At 38.6% G+C, this 14,945-nt stretch overlaps 1 protein-coding gene across 1 annotated transcript in view; it reads right to left on the bottom strand.

Annotated features, from left to right (window-relative positions):
• Positions 1-9,842, bottom strand: part of crtac1b (cartilage acidic protein 1b) — an 82,388-nt gene extending 72,546 nt beyond the window's left edge. The window contains exon 1 of the mRNA XM_057849091.1: positions 9,706-9,842. The gene's annotated coding sequence lies outside the window, so the exon portion shown is untranslated. The remainder of the gene's footprint in view (positions 1-9,705) is intronic.
• Between the last annotated feature and the right edge of the window lie 5,103 nt (positions 9,843-14,945).

Below are 14,945 nucleotides of genomic sequence, written 5' to 3'. Positions count from 1 at the left end.
AAATGAGATATTTTGGAGATCTCTTTTCAGATTTTCTTTTCCTCTGGGTGTGCCGGTTACCGGTTTCACGGTTTACCGTGGTGTGAAAACGTCGCGGTTTCAAAACCACTAACATTTTCCGTCATACCTTAGTACGGTATTCGCTATTTTTCATGTGCCAAAATGCAGCCGAAGTGGCTTGGTGCGGCAGGGCTCACCCTTCCCCTGTTTGTTGCCGTGAGTGTTAGTGACGCTATTCTGCTAAACAGCCAGCAAACCCCAAAAACACCCTCCAAACACAAGGCGTACTTTTCTTCAATTTATTGAGCTCTCAAATCGTGCTTAAATATACAAATGAATACATTTAAAACGTTGTACAATTATATTTTCCCACGTGTGATTAGGTTCAACAGGATAGCAGTAGCACCATTAAAAAGTTCGCCAAAAACAAAACACACATTTTCCTTTCAAATTCAATATACAAACTTACTAAAACTTACAAAGACGAATGTTAGCCTAGGCTAAGCTGGGATAGCAGCTTCGTCGAGATTTTATGTCTCACAGCCGCTGAGTGAGAAACAAGCTTGAGTGGAAGAAGGGGGGACGAAAAAGGATCGCGTCAAAGATCGCTAATTGAGAAAGGAGGTCTCACTCCTCACTTTTTTTTTTTTTATAGATGAAACCTTTCCTCAACAATATATACATTTTAACTAATTCATAAAACTTATACATTTTTAACTAACTTATTAACTTATGAATTCTTTGTTCTTTATAACACAAAGGCATGGCATCATGTAGACTAGACACAGTGGCTGAAAATGGCAAAACTTCACATGAGCTTCCCCCCCTCAAAAAAAGTCATACAGTATATATTTTTAATTTTATTTAGAAGTGTTTTTAATTTTTTATAGCAATTATTTTGTTCTTACTCTAATATTGAGCAACTTGAGCTGTGGCTGTGGGTATAGTCTAGGTTCTATTTATTTTAATTTTATATAAAATATTTGTTATTTTTTGTTAATTTATTTATTTTCACATTATATTCATGTTCTAATTTGCAAATATGTTTTGAAAAAAAATCCTATTCAATGGGAAAATTTTTTTTTTCTTTTTTTTTTAAAAAAAAAAAATCCATACATCTCAAAATTTTGGAGCTATAATTGCAATACCGTGATACCGTGAAACCTACATGATACAAGTCATACAAACGTGCGTTTTATGGAAAATAGTTCTATTATTTTTCTTCTGATGGTAATAATGTTGAGCTGTGGCTGTAGATTTACGCTCACCTATTTTTTGTTATTTTTTTTAGTTTAACTTAACATTATACGTACGTTCCAATTTGCTAATATGTTTTGAAAAATAAAAATCCTGTTTAATGGAAAAAAGGGTTTTTTGAATTTTTTAACACAGATATCTCAAAGTAACACATTTTAGAGCTGTAATTGCAATTTCGTGAAACCGTAATATTTTTGCTCAAGGTTATCATACCGCAGAATCTCATACCGGCACATGTCTAATTGTGACAATGGTCTAGTTAAATTTTTGCCTAAGATATGTAAGGTGTAAGGCGAGCCAATCCTCTGGAATGTGTCCGACGCTCAATGCGTGAGAGTTGAGAGCCCTGTACCATAGCTCACTTATGTTAGTGGTCTCTGTGTTTTTAGTGACATTGTACTTAAGGCATTGTGAAAACAAATCTAATGGTGGCCTGAGAGTTTTTTACAGCACTGTACAAAGTGAGCCAATAAAAAAACGAGATTGTGGCAGCAGCACACAAACTCACTTCCAATTTGCTAACTGTTTATGTCAATGTTGTGTACAGCATCTAGCTGCTATTAAGCTCTAATGTTCACTTCCCGCACTCTGTGTTCGTTTGTGTCATCTCGTATTAGAGCCACAAAGTTCTTCTCCGTCAAACGACTTATGCCAAAGCTGTCTCTATGTGCTCATTTTGAACGACAGCATATATTTCTTTGAGCGGTTCGAGCAAATGAGAATCGCACAATAACAGTAAATCGTGAGTTTGCAAACGGCAACAGCGCAGCCCGTGTTGCTAATTCTCCAAATCTATTATTGTGAGACCAGCGACGGCAGATTTTTGGCCGGGCTTTTTGCTGCGCTCAGACATAAAGATGAAGATATAGCGCTGCACTCAGCTGCATTCTGCAGACTTAGAAAGTGAACAACCCATCACGTGAAGACAGGCTGAGGAATTGCAGGACAGAAAATCCATACGGGGAGCAGTGTCTCAGACCAAGGCCGAGTGGGAACGCAGGGGAAACTGATATGACCTGACATAACAGACCTAAGGTGTTGTTTCCCAAGGGATGTTGGCCACCTCTAAATTGGGAAGTCATTGTGGGATAATAGGACAGAGTTAGGTCTAAGAGTCTTCTTATTAGCGGTTACCAGATAAAAGTTGAACGAGGAGGACTTGATCCAATTGGCTTGTAAAGTTGAGACAGATAAAAAAACGAAAACTTGAGAGAGGAGACCAACATCCCTGAGGGGAGGAATGGAAGGCAGAAGGTCACCTCCTTAAAGCTGAAATAAAACAATCATCAACAGTTCTTCAAAACTTAACACACACACACACACTAAGTGGCGTTTACAAGCTGACAACTTGATTTGGCCAGCCTGCAGATTTATGCAGGCAGCCTTTGTCATCGCTCCATGGCTGCTTTACTGCCGCATCTTCCGTCCTCGATGTGAACGTGCAGCCGCCCCGTGATTGATGCCTCTTTAACGTCTCGCTCAACAATTCCATTTAAGATAAAAACCACATCGTGCTCTGAGTAATACTCCCAAAAATCCATCGGCAGTGAGAGGAAGCATCTCCAGTGTCAACAGCAGAAATATCGCAAGGGACGACATGCCCGCCTATTTTTATTTATTTTAGAACTTCGTAGCCCTTAGCAGGTCTGTCACGATAATTACTAAATCGACTTATCGTATGACAGTAAAAACTATAATTTGCTACTTTACATACAGTGGGGCAAATAAGTATTTCGTCAACCACCAATTGTGCAGGTTTTCCTACTTGTAAAGATTAGAGAGGCCTGTAATTGTCAACATGGGTAAACCTCAACCATGAGAGACAGAATGTGGAAAAAAACATTGTTTAAAATTAGAGTGGAAAATAAGTATTTGGTCACCAACAAACAAGCAAGATTTCTGGCTGTCAAAGAGGTCTAACTTCTTCTAACGAGGTCTAACGAGGCTCCACTCGCTACCTGTATTAATGGCACCTGTTTTAACTCATTATCGGTATAAAAGACACCTGTCCAAAATCTCAGTCACACGCCAAACTCCACTATGGCCAAGACCAAAGAGCTGTCGAAGGACACCAGAGACAAAATTGTAGACCTGCACCAGGCTGGGAAGACTGAATCTGCAATAGGTAAAACACTTGGTGTAAAGAAATCAACTGTGGGAGCAATTATTAGAAAATGGAAGATATACAAGACCACTGATAATCTCCCTCGATCTGGGGCTCCATGCAAGATCTCACCCCGTGGTGTCAAAATGATAACAAGAACGGTGAGTAAAAATCCCAGAACCACACGAGGGGACCTAGTGAATGAGCTACAGAGAGCTGGGACCACAGTAACAAAGGCTACTATCAGTAACACAATGCGCCGCCAGGGACTCAAATCCTGCACTGCCAGACGTGTCCTCCTGCTGAAGAAAGTACACGTCCAGGCCCGTCTGAGGTTCGCTAGAGAGCATTTGGATGATCCAGAAGAGGACTGGGAGAACGTGTTATGGTCAGATGAAACCAAAAAAGAACATTTTGGTAGAAACACAGGTTCTCGTGTTTGGAGGAGAAAGAATACTGAATTGCATCCGAAGAACACTATACCCACTGTGAAGCATGGGGGTGGAAACATCATGCTTTGGGGCTGTTTCTCTGCAAAGGGACCAGGACGAATGATCTGTGTAAAGGAAAGAATGAATGGGGCCATGTATCGAGAGATTTTGAGTGAAAATCTCCTTCCATCAGCAAGGGCATTGCAAATGAGACGTGGCTGGGTCTTTTAGCATGACAATGATCCCAAACACACGGCCAGGGCAACAAAGGAGTGGCTTCGTAAGAAGCATTTCAAGGTCCTGGAGTTTCCTGGCCAGTATCCAGATCTCAACTCAATTGAAAATATGTGGACGGAGTTGAAAGTCCATGTTGCCAAACGACAGCCCCAAAACATCACTGCTCTAGAGGAGATCTGCATGGAGGAATGGGCCAAAATACCAGCAACAGTGTGTGAAAAGCTTATGAAGAGTTACAGAAACTGTTTTGCCTCTGTTATTGCCAACAAAGAGTACATAACAAAGTATTGAGATGAACTTTTGGTATTGACCAAATACTTATTTTCCACCATGATTTGCAAATAAATTCTTTAAAAATCAAACAATGTGATTTTCTGGGTTTTTTTCCATATTCTGTCTCTCATGGTTGAGGTTTACCCAAGTTGACAATTACAGGCCTCTCTAATATTTTCAAGTGGGAGAACTTGTACAATTAGTGGTTGACTAAATACTTATTTGCCCCACTGTACATGTCATCAACATTCATTCGCAATTAAATTTTTCTCTCTCTTTTTCTGGAAGCAAATTAGCTCTTTCCCTGAGGTGGGACTCACGCACATACACAGACGTTGTGGAGAATAACAGTGCATGATACTGCATAATTTCGCATTGATCTGTTTCTAGTGACTACAGCGCCAGGATGCCCATGACATAAGATAAAGATACTATTTAATATTTAAGGTGGATGGGTCATCTATAAGATAAAGATACTATTTAATGTTTAAGGTGGATGGGTCATCTAATCGCTAAATCAAATTTTTCATGTCCTTCAAGTGTTTCTGTAGTGTTTAATTTGTAAGTTGTAATATTGTAAAATTGTTCTAACAATAAAAAATCTATTAGTCGATATCATTAATTATCACGCTAATTTTTTTCTTTCAAATTAAAAGCCGATTTTTGCCACTGAGTGTAAGTTGACAAAATCAGATGCTGCTTCAGCCAATCTTTAATGTCAGAACAAAGATTCATGCAGGTGACAAACTACTTTACAGCATTTCACAAATATGAGGAACATTGCACGAAATTAAAAGTTAACAAAATGCAGAACATTGCACACACTCTGAGGTAGACACGCAATTCCCCCCAAAATTAAAGAACCATAAAGAGAAACTAAATTCAATTTACACTCAACATCATGTTAAAGCCTTTTTGTGCATGAAGTCTTAAGGTGTCCTACAACAAAATAAATAGACAAAAGAAAATGTTCAGTTTCAAAAATGTGACACATACACAAACAAGAGAGCCATTGCTTTAAAAGTTATGGGCCAGAAAAATAAGTTTGTCCACAGTATCAGGCCTTAATCCTGCTACGTGACAGGGAGTGTTCCCTCCTGTACGGAAAACCTTCTCAGAGCTAGCATTCACGTCGCAACAGTGCCCGTTCTTTGGTGCCCAGGTGGTGTGGTTACTGTTTGAATCTAAAGACTTTTATCGACTTTTTTTGTTATTTCTGTTGACAATAGGCCTGTCGCGATAACAAATGTTAGTAGGCGATATATTAGAGGCGTGCGAAATTTCCGATTCTTAGATTATTCGCGATTCGGCCATGGAAGATTCGAGAACGATTCACAAACATCCAAATTCCGATTATTGAATTATACTAGGTAAAGCGGAAATAAAACACAGTCATCGCGGTCTTCAGGACGCAATGAGGAACAGAGCGAGAGTAAATATTATGTTAAACTCATGCCACTAGATAAAAAAAAAAACAACAACAATAATACCTGACCTCATACCGTCAGCCGCTACAAACAGCGCCCAGTTGCTAATTGCTACAAACATACGGCAACATACGGCTATGGTAGATATCACATATATCTAAAACTAGATGTGAAATGACAGACGATGGCCGAGTTAGATCATATACCAAGAACTAGCTGCGAAATGACAGACTTTCCCGCGCTAGTAAACGAATCTGTCTTTAAATGATGAAACAGTTTTAAAATTTTCACGTCGAAAGTAGACAGAAGGGAAATTATGGAATAACGGGAGCAATTTTAGCAACTTCAACGGTTGATTCACAACATTAAATTAATTGAATGTAGTTTAAAGCTGCCGATACAGAATGGGGACTTGAGTATTTCATTTACTGTTTTTAACGGTTAACTTCATACTGAAATAGTAGTTTGTTTAGCCTGAGAGAATTTTTGAACCATTTTTGGAACTAGTGTACAAAAAATTAGTGTGTGTGTGTTTGGGGGGGGGAGTGCATCAATAATCAATTTATAATCGAATCCGAGCCTCTGAATCGTAATTGAATCGAATCGTTAGGTGCCCAAAGATTCCCACCTCTACGATATATTGTCTCATAATTATTGCCGATATGCAATATTATTGCCTGTTTTTTTCCTACCTATTCAACCACGAATATAGTGACAATACATCCTAATAAATCACTGATTCAAATGCAATAAATTGTTATTCTTAAATAAAACACAAATTATATTAAAATTCATGAATATTAAAAAAAAAAAAAAAAACACAATGCACAATGAGTCCTTTTAAAGCTAGTTAGGTGCAGAATATGATACACAGTGTATCACAAAAGTGAGTACACCCTTCGCATCTCTGGAGATATTTAAGTATATCTTTTCATGGGACAACACTGACCAAATGACACTTTGACACAATCAAAAGTAGTGTGTGCAGCTTGTACAATAGATTTCATTTATTTCCCCCTCAAAATAACTTAAAATATAGCCATTGATATCTAAACCCCTGGCAACAAAAGTAAATACATACATCCCAAAATGTCCAAACTGAGTACTGCTTTTCATTTTACTCCAAAATGTCATGTGACTTGTTACAGGAGTGCTGTCAGCATTGCTGCAGAAATTGAAGAGGTGGGGGGTCAGCCTGTTAGTGCTCAGACCATATGGCGCACTCTACATCAAATTGGTGTGCATGGCTGTCACCCCAGGAGGAAGTTTTTTCTGAGGACGGTACACAAGAAAGCCCACCCGAATCATCAGACCATAGGACATGATTCCAGTAATCCATTGAAACACCTTAATGCTGGTTTATTCCCTAAAGACTGCAGTTTTTTTTTTTTTTTTTTTTTTTTTCATTGACTTACAGTGTATCACAAAAGTGAGTACACCCCTCACATTTCTGCAGATATTAAAGTAAATCTTTTCATGGGACAACACTGAGAAAATGACACTTTGACACAATGAAAAGTAGTCTGTGTGCAGCTTATATAATAGAGTTGATTTATTTTCCCCTCAAAATGCTGACAGCACTCCTGTAACGAGTCACTTGACATTTTGGATGGAAAATGACAAGCAGTACTCAATTTGGACATTTAGGGATGTACGTAGTTTCTAAAGGTTGTACTCACTTTGGTTGCCAGCGGTTTAGATATTAATGGCTATATTTTGAGTTATTTTGAGGGGAAAATAAAGTAATTATGTTGTATAAGCTACACACAGACTACTTTTGATTGTGTCAAAGTGTCATTTTGTCAGTGTTGTCCCATGAAAAGATATACCTAAATAACTGCAGAAATGCGAGGGGTGTACTCACTTTTGTGATACACTGTGAAAAGGCTGGGGAACAATGATGAAGGCCTTGACCAACCTCTGACTCGACTTGACTCAACAACCTTTTGACTTGACACGATCCATGTTTACAACCTTTGACTTGACACGACTCGTCTTTGTAACCTTGTGACTCGACTTGACTCGGCATAACCTGGTGACGCGACTCGACTTGACTTGGCATAACCTCGTGACTCGACTCGGCATAACCTCAAGACGCAACTCGACTTGACTCGACATAACCTCGTGACTTGACTCGACATAACCTCGTAACACGACTCGACTTGACTCAACATAACCCTGTGACTCGATTCGACTTGCCATAACCTCTTCACTCAACTCGACATAACCTCGTCACTCGACTCGACTTGACTCGACTCGACAATACCTTGTCACTCGACATAACCTCGTGGCTCTGCTCGACTTGACTCAACATAACCTCGTGACTCAACTCGACTTGACTTGCCCACAACAGGTAAGACTCAGGACTTACTTGTAACCCGGATCAAAGTGACTTGTGCAATTCTCTTTATAGTACTGTAGAACAATGAGATATTTTGAGTTCCAGTTTTAAAGTTTTATAAGGGTTGTTTTGCAGTCAGAACGTCCTTAAAATAAGTGTCCCCCATAATTTAGTCAATGTTCCACAGAAAGGAAAGTACTTTAAGTCCAGACAGATGAGGGTGTGAAACCACAGGGGACTGCATTGATAAAATAGTAGGGTACTGCCTTTTCCAGTCAAGGACACTAAGCTTGAATCTACAACAATAAATCCCAATTTTCAAAGTAAAGACGTTACAACCGGCCTTTTTACTTAGAACAAGTCCTGGGCAACTTATGTACACTCCATTGGTTTTCAGGATATAATGCGTGCTTAACTGTTATCTTCCTCCCCTTGTGTGCGAACAAGAAACATTTTTATTTTTTTAGTAAAACAAAAAAATTGCATGAAATAGCCCCGGGAAAATGTGTCGTCTCAGGCCCGAGAAATGTTTTCACTTTGGGTTATTTATACTGGCATTAAGAGGCCATTACGGCAGCGTGCAGCATCAGCATGTGCCTTGTGGAGCGTTCATGCTCAGCTCTCATCCTGATAACACTGCGACAAAGAGCCAGTGAAGATGTTCACTTTCAAAACACGCTCACTGGAATCTCTTCACTGTGAAGGACACCCCTGCTGCACATTGACACACACTTACAGCCACAAACACACACACACGGGACGAGTCCCAGCAAATTGCACTTAATTTTCACTCACAGTAATCAACAGTGGCAATTAAAGTTGAATTGTAATTTATCCATGAGGGGCTTAAGTGTCTCTATGGCTTTCTTAAATCACCAGAGACTCAATTCTAATTACAGAAGCCCTAATTGTGTCTAAAATAGAATATAATGTTATCGATGAGCAAATACTTATAACATTTGTAATTAATATTTAATTTATGGAAAGTTCAGATATTATAAAAGTTAATTTCAATCTATTTTTTTTTTTTTTTAATCTTATTAATACGATTGGTGTATTTTCTAAAATCATTTTAAACGATCTTTAAAAATATATGCACTTTATATGTAAAAACACGTGCATATAAATGTCAGTGATATAATGTGAACTATGATTATACACATTTATAATAAACTGTCAATGTACAAGGAACTTTTGAGTATCCGCAATTTGTGCGTTTTGTTATAATTAATGTAATAATAATTCATTGATAAAGTAATGAATTAAAAAAATAATAACAGGAATGACAAAAAACACTGTTTTGACTTGTAAACATAACTTTTTAAATGCATTTTTAATTCACAACAATAGCATATTAAGTGACTTACCTATTACACAAATGAATTACACTAATACTGAAATCCAAGAAGAATCTTTATAGCGTCAATAAATTAATCTCTTCTTAATATTACAGTATGTTGGCATTCTTATGCTGTCTTTTAAACATAGAGGATCACACTACGAATAAGCGGCGTTATTTAAGTGCGCACATGCATTCAATTACGTGAACCTGTTGAATCATAAGCTAGTTTAATGAAGTTTATTTCGGTACGGCTCCTACATTAAGTGAAAGGCAGCAGCAATTGAGGTACTCACGGATGAAGGGGGAGTGAAAACTCCAACAAAACCTTCCAGCGGGAGGCAGCAAATGAGTCAGTATCCTCGGTTTATTGTGCTCTGGATAGCAACGGGAGTGTTTTTTCTCGCCACTTATTCCCTTTACTCAACTTCTAAAGGTTTTGCTTTATGAAATTTCACGAGAGTGATTCTAGCCAATCCGCGAGAAGCTCTGTAAATATTAAAGTAGACAGCCAATGAGAAGCCGGATATTAACTTGTGGGCGTGTCCTCAGGTGTTTACTCCGTGATGTTCAAAGTGGGGATCAGCTGGATGGAAGAAGACGAGCTCCAGTTGCGCTTGTTTTATGTTTGTGAGGCGCAACACAGGATGTTCGACTTCTGCTCTTTACTTACACTCGATTTGTTTGAATTTATGCCACCTTAATGAGTATGTGTGTCAATCACGTGAACAAAGAAACGTGAGGGTACAGTTATGTGAAAATGTTTGGAACAACTAGTCCTACAGAATTGATGTACATGATCAATTTTGAGAGGTGTTAATATAATGTTTGTTGAGATGATTTTTTAAAAATTCTTTATCAAACTATATGAGCATAATGCAGGGTAACCTAGCCTTTGAATCCTTACAGTCTGAACATCATATTTTAAAATGTTGATTTCACAAGTACCAAGTACCACAATATTGGGAGGGACGATATAACAGCATAACCTGCATGTACACTTTTTGCTAGGGACGGTACATTATTAAGACCAAACATATTTGGTGAATGGGGGTCAGGGCTATATTTCTCACCAATATGAACCTAATTAATTGACCGGCTGAATGATTAATGCAAAATAAATCTGTATGGACCTATACTAACTTTCACACTGCAAATTTATAACGTCTTAATCTGATAATTTTTGTTAAATCTAGTCAAATAATTTTCTCCATCTTTTTTTTTTTTTTTTTTTTGAGTGTTAAAGGCTACTTAACAGATTAATGTGTCAGATTCTTCCACTTACTTGGGTGGAAGTAAATATTACTATTTGTTTGTATTGAGCCCATACATCTAAAAGTTAGTCATTTTTCACCTAAATCAAGAAAAAAAATCTTTCAAAGAATGTTTTGATCAATATTCTTGAATTAAGAACATTTGTGACAAACAAGTTTTTCTTTAAAGCTGTAATGTAAAGTAATTTCATAACATGCCAAATAGGGTCACTATTAAAGTAATTAAACATTGTCCAACACATAAAGCATGAAAAAATAATTTATATGTTCTATATTTGACAAATTAATCGCGTTTCCGAAGTTCGAGCCTGAAAGGGGACGAACCTGGAAGTGATACGTCACACCGAGAACAGCGATGGCAGCGCTCCATACGGCCGCCATACAAAGCCCTTCAAACAATGATTCAAACAGCAATATAAGCGATAGATCGAGCGCAAGGGAGGAGATCCAAGTTTTTGAAGAGTTGGAGGAAGAAGAGGAGGTTGGAATTTTATGTTGGACCTAACATGTATTAGCCAGATGCTAATCAGGATGCAAACAATGTGCCTAGACTACCTGACATGGAATGGATACAAGACCCATCAAGATTACAAGATTGGTAAGATATAGGCTGTTATTATGTTCATGATTTGAAGATAAAGGCATTTGCACATAATTTCATGTTTTTGTCTATCTGATGACATTGTTTAAAAAAATAATAATCAGACTGTATGTTCATTTTGGCAGATCCGGCAGCGCTCATGCATATAAAATAATAATATAAAAACGTTATGAGTCATTGAAGGCTTTCTCCACTTTATTGTGGCAACAATAAGAAAACAAAATAATAGCAGACTGCCGCCACATTCGACCGCAAAGTTTTGCTTCTCACTCATCTCCGCCTCACCTCGCACTACCAGCTACTACTACTTCCAGTCCCAGCGTCTCTTAAACGGATCATGCATAGTGTCTTGTTATGAGCGTTTTGTTGACAAAGGTATCGAACACACGACGTGCTTACTACTTTGTTTCTTTATTAACACATGGAGCTAACTAGCTGGGGCTGTCGGCAGTAAGTGGCATCTAATGGCGTAAGGAAATGTAGGTTTTTCACACAAGCGAACGGATTACAAAGCACCACTTCAGTGTTCTCCCGAGACTACATTTCCCATGATTCACTGCGTGACTTGAGCCGCTCGCTGATTCGCTGCGAGATTGACTCAATGCCAACACGCTCGCTGTCACCTGTCAGCGGCTCTCGCGAAACAAAAACTAGAAGGCTATCAAGCGATCACCGTGAAAGAAACGCCACTACAAATGCAATGCAATGCTTGAAGCATGAAGGTGGAAATACATAATACAAATACAAATAAATGTGCACAAACTCACCGGTGGTGTAAACCTGCCGCTGTCAACGCTCTGGGAGGTCGCATTTCACAGCATTCTGCCGCGGTCCTCCTCGCCAGCTGTTTGCTTGCCATTCATGCTCGTTTGCATTTGATCGCTAGTCTGATACACTCCCGCTTTTTCGGTGAGGTCTTTTGTGTTTATTCATCATTGGATCGTTTTTGTTCACCACTGTAAATAATAGCACTGAAGCAAGAAGGGGTAAGTCGCCATTTCTGTTTAACCCGTTTTCTCCTATTTTGTTTAGCGTAAGAAGCTAGGTTAGTGGCTGTCTTTTCTTTGTTCTTTTTCATGATCAGGGTTTAGTTAGCGGGTGGGGTTCAAGTGTCAATTCCTTTTGTTTTTTGTTTTGGCCTGGGCTTACCCTGAAGCTGCGCTTCATCCACATTTTGTACATATTCATAGCGAGTTTGATTGTTGTGTAAATAAATTGTGCCACTTGTGAAATTGTGTGGCTCGTTTTATGTTACGCCCTTCTCGAGCCGTCCTTGGGACGTAACACTAGCGAACACAACAACAACTATGCCACGACTATTGCCACTGTACATTCCACAACAGTTGGCAGCTCTGCTTTGACAAAGTCATCAGTCATCTATCCAAAAATCACACTTTTTGGCAAATACTTGATCATAAGCAGACCGGTTAAGGAAGCAGGCATCTTCGAAGTGTTTGCAGCAGAGAACACTACTCGATGATGGCGTGAAATTCATTCGCTTGGTGCGAACGAAAGATGTCAAAAAATTTCAAAAAAATCTCAGTGAGTAAAATCGACTTGAAGCACTGTCGCAGTAGCAAAATTAGTGAGGTGTTCCCCACCTCCAAAACATTATTCATTATTCATAATGATATTGACTGGTTAAATTCGACCTTCAGTGCGGCACGCCTTCCAGTAGGGGGCCGTTCCACAATCCGCTTCAGTTATTCGCAGTCGGTTGCAGCGACACATGCAGCGATCCAACGCCGGATTTATGTTGAAAAAGTACGAAAGCTGTACCGCATACAAAGAGGAAGGATTGTCTCAGGAGTGATTTGTTCGAGGATTCAAGGTAATTATTATATTTTTTCGTACCATGAATGCGTTTTGAAACGTTGTGAAAAAAATCAATGGGAGAAATTAGCCGCTACAGAATTGGCATTATCGTCGCAATATTTATGTAAAATAAAAACTACTAGCACGTTTGTTTTATGCTTTTAACCAAGAATCGAGAATGTTTTACGTCCATATCTATAAAGAATCCAGAGATTTAAACATTTATTCACAAGAATTTTCAACAGAAAAAGCTCCTTTTTTACATATGGCGGCTCCTAATTTCCTTACTGACTAGCCTCATAGTTTGCAATATTTACGTAAAATAAAAGCTACCTGCACGGTTCTTTTTGCTTTTAACCGAGAATCGAGACTGTTTTACGTCCATATCTATCAAGAATTCAGGTATTTAAGTATTTATTCATAAGAATTTTTAGCATTTATTTTACGTAAATATTGCAAGCTATGAGGCTAGTCAGTAAGGAAATTAGTGGCCGCCATATGTAAACAAAGAGCTTTTTACATTGGAATTCTTGTGAATAAATGCTTAGATCCCTGAATTCTTTATAGATATGGAAATGAAACCAGTCTCGATTCTTGGTTAAAAGCGAAAAAAAAAAAAGCGGGCAGTTAGCATTTGTTTTACATAAATATTATGAATAATGACGCCAATGCCATAGTGGTTAATTTCTCCCATTGATTTTTTTCACAGCGTTTCAAAATGCATGCATGGTACGAAAAGTATAATAATTACCTTGAATCCTCGAACAAATCACTGCTGAGACAATCCTTCCTGTTTGTATGCAGTACACCTTTTGTGCTTTTTCAACCTAAATCCAAAGTTTGATCGCTGCATGTGACCAACTGCTAATAAATGAAGGAGGAGTGTTGAAAGGCCACCTTCAGGAAGGGGTGACGCAGTGAAAGGGGAATGTGTCATGTCAATACAAGTGAAGTCTATGTCTTTTGCTTGGGTTGTGTTGTTGTAATTTGGACATTGAGTCTGTCAATGAATCTATCTATCTATCTATCTATCTATCTATCTACAGTATCTTCGCATCTATCTTCTCCACATCACTTACTACAACACAGTGATGGAAAAGCAATTGCGTATTAACCACTTTATGGTGTCCTTTTACTATTACTACATCACAGCTGCATATCTAAGGTTGTATTGCGTTCACGTTACACAAACCCGAGCAACGTCTGGCCATACTGCTAGTTTGTCATGAAATGATGAAGGTTCATGATAAAGTGTGTGTTTTCTCCCTTAAGAGTTGAGCGTTTCAATTGATAAAACGGGAGCTGTGTGAAGCAGCGATTCAAATCAAAAGTGACAAAAAAAGGAGATGTTGTATGGTGGGAGTATTTGTAGGTTTCAGTCGCCAGAGGTATTATTCTTATGTCATGCATCACCGAGTATGACCTGCTGTAGGTGTGTGTTTGTGTGTGTGTATGTGTCACGCTGAGCCCCCTGGAAATGAGATGTTCACATCCCAAGGACGTTTCCCACCATAATTTAAAAGTGGCTGGTGCTGGAAGGCTTCAAACTAAAAGTGCTGAGGTCATAAAGCAGTGCTCCTCCGTCTCCACTGTTATTGTGCGAGATCTATTGGTCTAAATTCAAAGGCAGGTGGCCGTGACTCATACAATGCAAGCACCAAAATGTCAGTTTTATGTCACAATGCTGCGATTGCAGCGCTCTGGCAGCTTGTAGTAAAATGAAGTTAAACACCTAAAGTTGACAGAGCTTGTTGGCTACTTGTTTTTTTCCTCCTTATTTGTGGGAGTCAGACCGCTTAACAACAAAAAACATCCCACACAGTTTACTATCAATTATACCTACCTA

Source organism: Corythoichthys intestinalis, chromosome 10 (assembly GCF_030265065.1).
Source record: "Corythoichthys intestinalis isolate RoL2023-P3 chromosome 10, ASM3026506v1, whole genome shotgun sequence".
Lineage (NCBI taxonomy): Eukaryota > Metazoa > Chordata > Actinopteri > Syngnathiformes > Syngnathidae > Corythoichthys > Corythoichthys intestinalis.
Note: the sequence above shows the minus strand (reverse complement) of the source record. Positions and strands in the feature narration are given on the sequence as shown.